This window comes from Benincasa hispida, chromosome 11 (assembly GCF_009727055.1).
Source record: "Benincasa hispida cultivar B227 chromosome 11, ASM972705v1, whole genome shotgun sequence".
In the NCBI taxonomy this organism is placed as follows: domain Eukaryota; kingdom Viridiplantae; phylum Streptophyta; class Magnoliopsida; order Cucurbitales; family Cucurbitaceae; genus Benincasa; species Benincasa hispida.
Genome location: NC_052359.1, coordinates 17,957,023 through 17,969,647, shown reverse-complemented (window position 1 = coordinate 17,969,647; position 12,625 = coordinate 17,957,023). Strand labels below are relative to the sequence as shown.

Below are 12,625 nucleotides of genomic sequence, written 5' to 3'. Positions count from 1 at the left end.
AGCGAAAGGTGAGGAGTTCCAGGGTGCTGCTAAGGTTAAGGTTTGCCACATGCCACCGTCGCACTTCTAGAGGGTTTTAAGAGTGGTTGTTGTAAACTTTGTAGTTAAGTCATGGAGTTGTATAAACATTACATTCATGTAATAAAATGGGCCTACTTAATCAGTTGTTGTTATCTCCTTGACTTAAAGAGGTTTAGTTGGACAGTAGGTATCATAAAAGGGTGGTATCTACGGTCCCTCATGCCTCTTCTCGGGCTCAGGAGTGCGGGCACGAGGTGGGGTGTGACACTCATCTTCCTCTTCAAGTATGTCTTTAGAAGATGTTGTGAAATCTCTACCTGACTACTCTTTAAAATTTCAACAGGAACTTCATCAACTGCAAAAGGATAACATTAAACAAGACACCAAATCCTTCGAACAAGAAATAAAACAAGGCTTTTCAAACTTGGGCACTCAAATAACTCAACTTGCAACCATGGTAAGTAAACTTGGAAGCAAGTCCTCCGAAAAGCTTCCCGCCCAACCGAAGCATGCAAATATAAGTGCAATCACTCTTAGGAGAAAGGAAATTCCCTCCTCTTCTCAAGAAGCAAACTCGGTTCAATCGTCTTCCAATAAGCAAAGAAAAGGTATTGAATGAACAAGAGAGCAAGGTAAGTGAACCAAATGAAACTTCCATTTTTTTCGAGGTATGTGATTACTTCCCTCCTAAAGTAGAATTCTGTGTACCTAAAGTACCATTCCCTAGTAGATTAGCAAGCCCTAAGAGAGAAGATAACAATTTAAGGCATATTGAGATGTTCGAAAATGTACCCCCCTTTGCTTAATTCTATTCAAAAAAATTCCTAGGTATGCTAAATTTTTGAAAAATTTGTGTACTAATTAAAGAAAAGGGAAGGAAGAGGAGAGAGTAACGGTTAGTAAAATTTTATCTGCTCTAATATGCTCTATAAAAAAAAGACATGCCTAAAAAATGTAGAGACCCTGGAATGTTGATTGTTTGGTAGCTCCATTTATAGATTATGACTTTGATTGAATTGCCCATAATTCTTCTCATGCATCTCTTAATTTTTGCGATCATAATGTTTCAAACTAAAAGCATGTTTCTAATTCTTCTCTTGAAATTTGCAAAAATGATCAATCTTCTTCAAAAGATACTGATTTCAAGGATTCAAATAAGTTTGGCATGAATAGATATTCTTCTAAAAAAACAATTGACGATTCTTCAAATATTGTTCATTTTAAAGAAAAACCTTCAACTCATGATTCTAATTCTAAATTTCTTTGTAATAACAAAAACAAAAATAAGGCTTCTAACTTTTTCTCTAGTTTTAAAGTGCAGTTAAAAGGAATTGAGTCCAAGACTTTCCCATCTCCTAAGAAAGCAAATTCTTGGATAGTTGTTTCGAGAATCCCAAGAAGAAAGGGCCTAAAAAGAACGAGAATTTTGATGGTCCTTTAAATAGAAAAAATTTCAAGGTGAACAGATATAAGCTTAAAGTCTACAACAAACGGCATGTAAACCAAGTTCAATTGGTCTTGCGTTTGATTAATCCCTCGTACATGTGATCCCCTTCTTCAGCAATATCGAGCAAGCAATGCTAAAAATTTGCAAAATACTATTTCTATTCATTTTCAATTTTCTTTTTTATTTTCCTTTTTCTTTGCAATTTTTTTTAATTCTTACCATACTTTGTTAATAAAAGAATGAAAGAATAGTTGATTTTTATTGTTCTTTGGTAAAATAAAGAAAATGGAAAGCTAAAAAAAAAAAAAGAAAAATAAAGAATTCTCATTCTCCCAATAAAGCAAATAAAGCAATCACAAAAATCAAGGAAATTTCTCTTTACATCTGTTACTTTTTGTTCTTAAACATATATACTTAGTTTAAACATTGGGGACAATGTTCAATTTTTATATTGAGGGTGGGAAACATCGCTTGCATGTTTTTTATATATTTTTTTCACAGAAAAATGAGCCTTACAAAAATTTTTGCTCCATGATGATATATAATGATGCATGCTTGGAACCCTTCAGCATCTGAGCTCGGGTTAATTTAGATTTATCATTTTGATATTTTAATTAGATGCATGGCTCTAATATCTTGATAATTGCTTTGATGTTTTAAAATTTAAAATTTTTTACTTCTGAATGAAATATGTCTTCCATATCAAGAGTGACTTCTTGTTGTCTTAAAAAGACTATTCTTTGACTCTTTACTCATTTTGCTTTGAATAAATAAATATATGATTGATTGAATGTATGAAAACACAAAATAAAAGAAACACATTCACTTTTTTTATGCATCATTTGATTTTCACAAATCATTTCTTCTTATCAATGAAAATTTTGATGACGTGCTCATTTTAGCAAAGATACAAGCAAAATTTTAGACATTTTAAAATTTTCTAACAAAATTTTGGAACCATTTTTCAAAAGAAAAATTCTTTTTCTTTTAATTTCATAAAAAAAATCGAATGCTTTGTTTTTATGTTTATTTAGAATTTTAGACTTTTAGAAACATCATTTCTACTTGATTTTCTTCCTTACCCCGATAGGACAACTTTTGGTCTTGAGAACGACCATCTTGTTAGAGTAGTAAGTCTAGACAAAGGGGATAAAATAAGGGCTTCTAAAAAAAGTTGCTAGCATAAAAAATTAATTAAGCAAACTTGCAAAATAACATAACTTTCATTCTTGTATGTGTGTGTGCATGGATAGAGGTGAAGAGAGCTACCTCCATGATGTCTAGTTAGGGCCGACAATAAAAAAGCGATAGGTTCCGACATTATGAGTATGAAAGCTATCCCTCTAGGTAAAATAAATGCCAATTAAGATGTGTATGTGAGGTTATAAAAGGCATCCTTGTCTTATAATTGCCTCTCTTTTGCATGTGTATATATATCTTAGACTGATAACCGAGTCAGTGTAAAGCGAAAAATAATTGAATGTTGGATAGAACCTTTCCACTAGCCTTAGACTCTTAAATAAACTCAAAACCTTCCAATCTTTTTCTTTCATGATTTTGGTAGAAAAGGAGTTTTCTTTTAAAAAAGAAGTTCCAATTGATTGTTAGTAAATTTTAAGCTTCTAAATGCTTGTATTATATCAATGTGTCCTTGATTGTTAAGAAAAGAGTTAAGAATGAAATATTTGTGCATGTCAAACTAGCATATAACCAATTTGAATGAACAAACGTATGAATAAACAATCAAGTGATTCATATTTTTTCCGAATGTTTGTTTTTATTTTACTTGCTCGGGACGACGAAGAGTTAAGTTGGGAGTATTTTGATAGGTCTTGAAAAGAACTATATTTTAGATGTTAACTCCCTTCATTTTATACTATTAATTTGCTTAATATCCCAATTTTATAGATAAAATAACATTGGGAGCACTTTACAGCATTTAGAAGTATTTTGGAGCTAAAAGAAGCAAAAACACGCCATTGAAGTCGAGAAAATTACCTTTTTGCCATTGAAGCAGAGTTGCAACGCTGGAATTTGTGAAGCCTCGACACTGCCTCGGTGTTTGAAGACAGAGAGTACGAATTTGCTACAAAACAGGGTAGCGTTCCAATGCTAGTAGGTTGACAAAATAAAAATAGAGAAAGTGCGCACGTGCCTTGCGCAAACAAGTGTTACGATGTTGTCAACGAGCATTGTAACATTGTGATCTGCAAAGGTTAAAAATTCAGTTTTTCTCAACGAAAGAAGGGGATAGATTAGGCGAGATTAGAGTGTGGAGAAGAAGAGAGATACCAATTTTGACAAAATTATAGAGCTAATCTTTGTATTTTTTTCTTTTTGGAGATTTTCTTTAATCCTTCAAACTATATACATTTTGATGCAAGATTCAATGGATTTCTTGAAGATTTACCCTCTTCGAGAGTAGGTAAGTTCTTTTCTTGGGGATTATGTTTGCTTAATCAATTATTGAGGCTCTTCTCTAATTTTTTTTCTTACAATTTGTTGTTCTTGAATGTTTTTGCTAAAATTTAAATAAAATCTTTTAAAGTTTGAATTGACAACTAAATTTTAATAGATTTTTTTTTTTTTTTATGCTTACATAGTTGTTTAGAAAAATCATAATTAGATTGCAAGAACTAGTAATCTTGAATTAGAATTTGAATTTTTTCCTAATTTCTTGAAAAGATTTGCTAGTTTAGAACATTCAAATTAATCAATCTCTATTTTAGTATTTTTTAATTTAAAAAATGTCATAGTTAAGAAAACCCAAGAAATTAATGCAATTTAGGGATTAATTGAGGTATGTGTTTATGAAGCTATTATGAACTAAATTGGGGTTAATCGATCAAATTAGGTTAATTAGGTTGTTAGTTAACTAACTAGGACAATAGGGAGTATCTCTTAATGAACTATGGAACAATTAAATTGGATAGAATCAATACGTGGATGATGGAATTAGATTATTAAACATAAATCCACAAGATTTTTTCGTTGAATTTCTTAAAACTCTCCCTGATATCAATCTCATTACTAAAATAGTCAAACAAATTCTTGTATTTACTTTTTCTTAGTTTTTGTAAAACCAACAAACCCTCTCAATTTGAAATTCAAAACTTTGCCAATTAATAGAGGTTGTCTGTGGATCGACCTCGTGCTTCCACTATTACTATGTGTTAGTATTACTAGTTGTGCGTTTACAAATTTTAATTGTTTTGGGTTAAGTTGAACTAACGACATCGTTTTTTGCCCCTAACACTATGTAAAGGTTCAAGTTATAAGACACCTTTACTTATACACAACATTATACAGACTGATATTGCTCGATGAAAATAAAGATTTTCTTATGATTTTTAAATGTTCAAGTGGATGATTGTTGGTGAAAATTCATTTGTAAATTGAAGACCGGAATCACATTGCTTAAATAAACAGGGGAAGTACCTTCAAATACCCTCACCTCTAGATGTAGGTCTGGGGCACGTTTGTACTGTTGCAACATTGTGAGATCCTTCACTCACTTCCCCTTCTTCATGCACTTCCATGGTCTATAAATTAGCTTTTAGTGCTTCAGAAGGAATACACAGAACATAAACCACTTCTTTTTTTCCTTTTTTTGCATGTAGGTTTTCCCTCTACATTTTCCATTTACGTTTTGCAAGCAAATTAATCTTGAAGGGTGTGAGTTTTCCGATCGGTTCGAGTGCAGTTATGTTCGAGACAGTATTGTTCTTGCTATTTTGTCTTTGGGACGGCGTTGCCATTGTCGAACAGCTTGCCCAAGGGGCAAAGCCTCGAAGCGTCTTAAAGAGTGCACGCTTTACGACTCAGTCTGTAACAGTTTTCTCTTTTGTAGGTTAATTTTCGATGTCCGACATCATTTGAGTTATTCGATCGCAGTTATCTTCTATTCATAGGAGGTAGATATTCCAACAATGTCTGGTGAACCACATCTTATAATTTAAAGATTAAATCCTCATCAACTTAGATAAATTTTTACGCTGACCTTTTACATAAGTAGTGGAAGAGTTTTCCTATTATAGATATAGTAATTTCGAAGAGGTTGAGGAAAGTAAAAACGGAGGCTTGAAAAGATATAACTGAATCACTTTTGTGGTATTTTGATTATTATAAGATCTACATTACTTGACAGTTGTAGTTTTTCATTACTTGATGTTTCATTGGAAAAAAATGGCAAGTAATGACTTTTCAAAAAAGAAAACTGTAAAAAGTTTAAAAAGTGGAGATTGACAGAATGTTTAAGATATTTTCATGCGAACTATTACTTGACATATTTTTCGTGTCGAGTAATATAAGGTCTTGCCTGACACATTTTTCGTGTCAAGCATAAGAAGCTGTTACTTGACATGTTTTTCGTGTCAATTAAAATATAAAAAATAATATATTTTTTTAATCCTTATTTTTTGTTTCCCTCCTCCTCCATTTTCATTTTCTTGACAAATTTGGTTTCCCTACTACCAAAATTATCATATAAAATATAAAATTAATTAACTTATTATTTAAAATATGTAAAAAATAATTATCAAATAAAACTTCCCCCCTTCCTTGTTTTCCTTGATCGCAAACCCCCCTCCCCCCCTCCCGCCCCGAAACCCTCTCTTCGCAACACTGGTCAGCCACCGTATAGCCTCCACCAGATATACACCAGATGCCACCGGATCCGCGCTAGACAGCCCACCGGTCAGCCATTGTACAGCCTCCACCTATCAGTCCTCCATCAGATCTGTGCCAGATGCCTAACTCAAGCTCGCACCAGACGCCTAACCTCGTTTGGAGTTGCACCAAATTCGACTAATCCTCACTAGATCCACACCATACACCACCGAATCCACGCCAGACGCCCATCAGATCTGCACCAGACACCACCGGATCCATGCCAGACGCCCACTGGCCAGCCACCGTACAGCGCCCACTGGTCAGTCCTCCACCATATCCGCGTCAGTTGCCCAGCTTAGCCTCGCACTAGATCCGGTCAACCCTCCACGGATTTGTTGACAATCGTGCTGCCTCTGTCAAGTAATAGCTTTTTATAATTTTATGAGTGCTCTTGTTCCACTTTTGTTTTTCGTTTCAAGAAAGTTGGTCGAGACTCGAGTGAAGCGTCAATTTGAGCAAACACTTTGGGTAAGTGTTTTGGATATATTGGAATGAATTTGTGATTTTTGTAATAATGTAGCATCTTCTATAAATGATTTTCTTGTTTGAATGTTTGATGATGAGATTTATTTTGAATTGTTGGAAGAAGTTAAGTTGTTGTCCAATAGGTTTGAGACCGATCTTGACAATGTTTTGGTAAGTTTGGAGGTTAGTATTAATAGTTCATTGTTACCCGTTGAAGTATTGGTCTAATAATTGAGTTATTTTCAATTATTGATGTTCAATTCAAGGATTTCAAGGGATTGGAGCTACTGTCCAGCAAACTTAACGATCTTTTGGACATTTTAATAGGTATTAAAGCCTTGAAACTCTTTTAGAATTGTTACATAGTTGCTTGAATTTGCGTTTTATAATCATTATTATTTAACTTTTCATAGGTTGGATTACTTTGTTGTAGTTATGAAATGGCATTCGAATCAAGCCACACTTTGGGTAATCTATTTGGAGTTAATCGGTTATTTTGGTAAATAAAGTTCGAAGAATTCGGCTTCCAATATTCTGTAGTTTTGAATGAAATTTTGTAGATAAGATTGGGATTACTTCATTGTAGTTTTGAATGAAATTTTGTAGATAAGATTGGATTACTTCATTGTAGTTTTGAATGAAATTTTGTAGATAAGATTGGACTTCCATTATTCTCTATTTTTTATTGCTCGTAGATATGATAAGTTGTGAAAGTTGTGAAAGTTGGGGGAAAGTTATCTGCATTCTTCTATTTTAAATTTTAGCATATGTTTGATTTGTTGATAATCTTCTTCTTCTTTGTTATATTTTCTCAAATCTCTCCCATCTTCATTTGTTTTACAGCGAAAGGTAATTGTTCCTCCTAAAACTGGATATGGTCAAAAGAGAATGAATGAAATCCTAGTAAGTCCCTAACTTTAAGTTATAGATATTTTTTAAGTCTCGAGTATGATATTTTTTCATGGTCATTGTTGTATCTTAACACTTATTTCTATATTTTAAAATTTGATGTTATCGCTTTTTATTCTATTTTGCAGGTTGTCTTGCCTAATCATGTCTTTCCTGATCCTTAGTTCTCGATCTTTAGACTTCAAAGCTCAATGTATAGATTAAATAATGTACTTCACTGAGAGGTTACTTATTAAACAATTTGTCACTTTTGTATTTGTTGAAAGTTGAGTTTTGTATTCAAAAGCAATAGTTGAGATTTTATTTTGTGCATGTATGAAAGAGAAATATTGTTGTAATTTTTTAGGAATGTTCATGTGAAAGGTCATGGTCGAACATATGGAATTTTTAGTGAATATATTGAGTTGGTAGATCTTAAATGTATAATGTTTATTTAGTTGATGTAATTGTATTGTTGGAATACAAGGTAGAAAATGAAAATATGGACTGGGACATTTAATTTGAAATAAAATACATATACTTGGCACATAAAAAACGTCAAGAATTATCATATATGATACGTATTCAATGTTAAGAATCAATAAACTTGGCATACCACCAATGTCAAGTGTATTATCTTTCTTGACACGAAAATTGTATCAAGAAACATTTGTCTTGGTATTTTTTCGGAGTTAAGTTATCACACTATACTTGACAGTCAAATACTCAACGTTTTTATAAGCGTCAGGTATACCTTTTACTTGACATTGGAAAAACGTCAAGTAATCCAATTTCTATAGTAGTATTTTGGATAAACTAGTTGAATCAAGAAATAAACTCGTTAATTAAGTAGACGATAGTATCATGATTTTAAAAAACATAAAAATGATTACATAAAGTCAAAATGAGCATAATTCAACTCAAACAAACAATAAGCATCACTAAAACCATACCACTATATTTGGTAAAATATCATATGTTTCGAGATATCGATTGATGCTTTAGTCTATGTGATAATACAAAAGTGAACTTTGCTCGGAGGTAATTAGTATGACTTTTTTCTTTAGAGGTCGGAGGTTCAATCCCTACATCCGTAATTTTTATACTAAGAAAAAATCATGCGATATTATTGGCTTATTTGAAGTAGTGAGAGCGACCCATACCTCGTAGGAGACAAGATCACCCATTAGTCTACCAATGATGGTTGAGACTTCAAGAATTTTTGGGCACTCAAAAAGCCAATCAAATACCTCTTGAGTTACAGTGTCACCCCATGCAAGCAAATGAAATAGTTGTAAGTAGTCCATAACCTGAGCTAACTAGAGCCACTTCCATGTATTCTTCAAATTTTGGTTTATACTTTTTGTTCAGCCATTCAGCTTCTTTGAAATAGGATCCAGCTTGCCTTTTCATCTATTCACACATAAATAAAGTTGAAACTTCTTATACATGATAGCAAGATTAATGGTATTAATAGGAAATTATGAGAAGGATGATATTTAATTACCGCTTCCTTCGGAAAGTAAGCACGATACAATGTTCCATCATTCGCCATCTCTTTCTCAATCTCTTCGAAAAGATCAAGCATAGTTGTATAATAAACATTCATATACTTGGGGAGTAGATTAATCATGCTTATGTCCCATCTAAAAAATTAAAGACAATGTATAACTAATTGAAGTATATATGGACTATACATATAAAATTGAAAAAGAATTTGGAAGCAAGTCAGAGGTTAAAGAAAGTAACCTGTTGATTGCTAAAGTGAAGACTTGGAGTTCTTCAAATGTTCCATAAGCATCATAAATATCATCCATAATTGTGGTCATGGCGATCACTTTAGTCAATATTTTCCTTCCCACATTGAAATGAGGATCGCAATATACACCCAATATCCAAAAGTAATCCTCCACAATTTTATCTCTTACAAATGGAAAGTTCGTTGGGACGTTCAATTCTTTCCACCACCTATTGTAATTTATTATTTGCATTAAGATCATTTCAAATTGGCCATTTTCACGAACTTAGGGTATCCTAAGTGGGATATTCCCACTTTAAGATTATTTCGAATTGGCCATTTTCACGAACTTAGGGTACCTTAAGTGGGATATTCCCACTTTAAGATTATTTCGAATTGGCCATTTTCGCGAACTTAGGGTACCCTAAGTGGGATATTCCCACTTTAAGATTATTTCAAATTGGCCATTTCACGAACTTAGGGTACCCTAAGTGGGATATTCCCAATTTAAGATTATTTCAAATTGGTCATTTTTGAGGTACTATGCCAGTTGAGCTACGCTCTTGTTGGCCAACATTTTAAAATTAAAAAGTTCAATTGAAAATAGGAAAATACCCTAAGTGGGATATTCCCACTTTAAACACTCATTTTACCATTCAAATTAAGTGGGATTTGTGTCAAACACCTAGAAAATGAAATTGTATGTTAAAGAAGAATAAAACAGAAAAAACATCGGTTGAGAAAGTGATGTAATTGAAGGTTGGGAGAGAAGATGTTCTCTCAAGACCATTGACACAAAATCTGGAAAATTTCTCTAAAATCCCTTCACGATTCAACCTCATTTTAGGTTTCACCATTCAATCTATGTTCCTAGAGAATTGTAGAAAAGATAAAGTGGTGGTCTACAAGGTTTTGGTGTGAAGATTTAAGCTGGATTTGAATAATTGTGGAGTTCAACAAAGGTATAATTTATGAAACCCGATTTCATTCATATGAACATGCTTGCTAGATTATTAAAATTGATGGAATTAGAGTACTTAAGATCCTAATTGCTTCCGCCTCTTGCATGTTAACTCTAACATAATCATCATACAATCAACATTGATTATTAGATGCAAGTAATAAAAAAATATTAATAATTGATTAATAATACCTTTTAGTCAAATCATATATGAACTTAGTTGCGGTTAAGTAGCTATTTGACTTTTAGTTTTTCGTTTTTGAAATAGAAGCATATTATGAGACATGCCAATAATGTCATTTAGAATTATCTTGCTTGCTACGAAAATAGAAGCATATTATAATGGTAGGAGTACCTGCATATTTCACATAGCTCCTTTTGGTGAAGTTTTTGTGATATATTGAAGTCTAGTTTTGAGAATGTAAGCAAAGTCTCATTGTGGGAAGGATCTTGTTGGTATATTCCCAAATACTCTCTTGTCTTCATTCTTGTAACACCTTTTCTAATAGGCAATTTCAAGGCATTGCTAACTTCAGATGCAAAATAAGGATTATTGGAGTATTCAAGAGCTTCAGGTAATAAATTCAAGGCATTGTTAACTTCATATGCAAAATGAGGATTATTGTAAATTCAAGAGCTTCCTCAAGCACAGCTTCTCTATGTCCCCTCATATGTGATGCTTCATATAGGCTCAAAATTCCTCTTTTATCATCACTCAATGATTCTTTAAATTTTCCATTGTTAGTCCATGAATTTTGAAAATATATCTGTTTCAATTTAGACTTCAAAATAATTAATAACTAGTTCTTAAAAAAATTATAATTATAATTAAATTTTTCGATGTCTAAATTATTTATTCATAACTTTGAGTTTTTCTTAGACTCCTTTTGATAATCGTTTAAGTCCCATTTAGTAACCATTTCGTTTTTTATTTTTGTTTTCTAAAATTAAGCCTATAGTTACTTTCATCTCCAAATTTCTTATTTTTTATCTATCTTTTATCAATGGGTTAAAAAACCAAGCCAAAATTTAAAAAACTAAAAAAGTAGTTTTTGCAAATGTGTTTTTTTTTTTTTTTTTTTTTTTTTTTTGAAATTTGACTAAGAATTCAACCATTGTACAAGAAAAGATGCAAATCATTGTAAAAAATTGGAAGGAAATAATTTTAATATTCAAAAATAAAAAATAAAACATAATTGTCTCGTTTGGTAACCATTTATTTATTTATTTTGTATTTGGTTTTTTTAAATCAAGATTATTTCCTCCACATTTCTTACAACCAGCTGCGTCTTTCTTAAACACAATGGTTAATTTCTTAGCCAAAATTCTAAAAATAAAAACAATTTTTTTAAAGTTATGTTTTTTAGTTTCAAAATTTGGCTTGGTTTTTTAAATCATTGGTAAAAAGTAGATAACAAAGAAAGAAATTTAAGATGAAAGTAGTGTCTATAGGCCTTATTTTCAAAACAAAAAACAAAATGTTTATCAAATAAGGCCACAATGGTTACCAAAGAGGCATTAGTTTTTTCTTTATAGTTTTTCAAAACTGTGCACATACGTTTTCTTATAACGTTTTGATCACGTGGCTTATAAGAATACGAAACTGTGCACTTTTTTGTTTAATTTTCAAAATGTGGCTTGATTTTTTAACAAACTCCAATAAAGAAGATAACATAACAAATAAATTAATAAATAAAAAAATAATATGTATATGCTTAATTTTTAGCTTAAAAAAACATAATTTTTAAAAATTAAAAAAATTGTTTGTGTATAATTTACCACGTGAAATCCTATAACCTTGTTGCCTGAGAAGTCGAAATAGAAGAGCAATAGTATGAAGATCTTTATCACCATCTTTATTCAATAAAGTGGAATAAGACTTGTATAAATGTTCTAAGATTTGGTCAATCTCATTTTCATAATGATAAGATACACCTAGTCGTTGGATTGAATCACCAACCTTAGTTTCTCCAATGGGTTTTCCACTCTGAAACAACCACCATCATCCATATTTTTTCTTTCAACTTTCCAGTTTGTTCTTTCGTTCCATCGTCTACTTTCTGAAATACAAAAGTATTAGATAAAAGTTATACAAACAAAATAAATGACAAATAATTAAAATAAAATATTCAATAAAGGCAATTTTGAAATTTAGTTTTACCAATGCATCATCAAGGGTAAATGAAAGGAAATGATCCGTCCAAATGGCTAGGATGAAAATTTGCAATAGAACGCTTAGTATCAGGAATGTCATTGGCTTTCATAATTAAAGTAAGAAAATTTGAAATTTGAGAAGACATTATTCGCTTCTCAAAGAGGGGAAATAAAGAAAAAAGGAAGAAGGATGTATGTTATTCACTTGAGAGTTTTAAACTATTGGTGAGATACCTTGTGATTCTAAAGGATGTCTATTTATAGGATGTTCAGTCCCTTA

General features: G+C 31.7%; 1 pseudogene; it reads right to left on the bottom strand.

Annotated features, from left to right (window-relative positions):
- Positions 1-228: 228 nt before the first annotated feature.
- Positions 229-12,491, bottom strand: LOC120090594 (annotated as a pseudogene).
- Between the last annotated feature and the right edge of the window lie 134 nt (positions 12,492-12,625).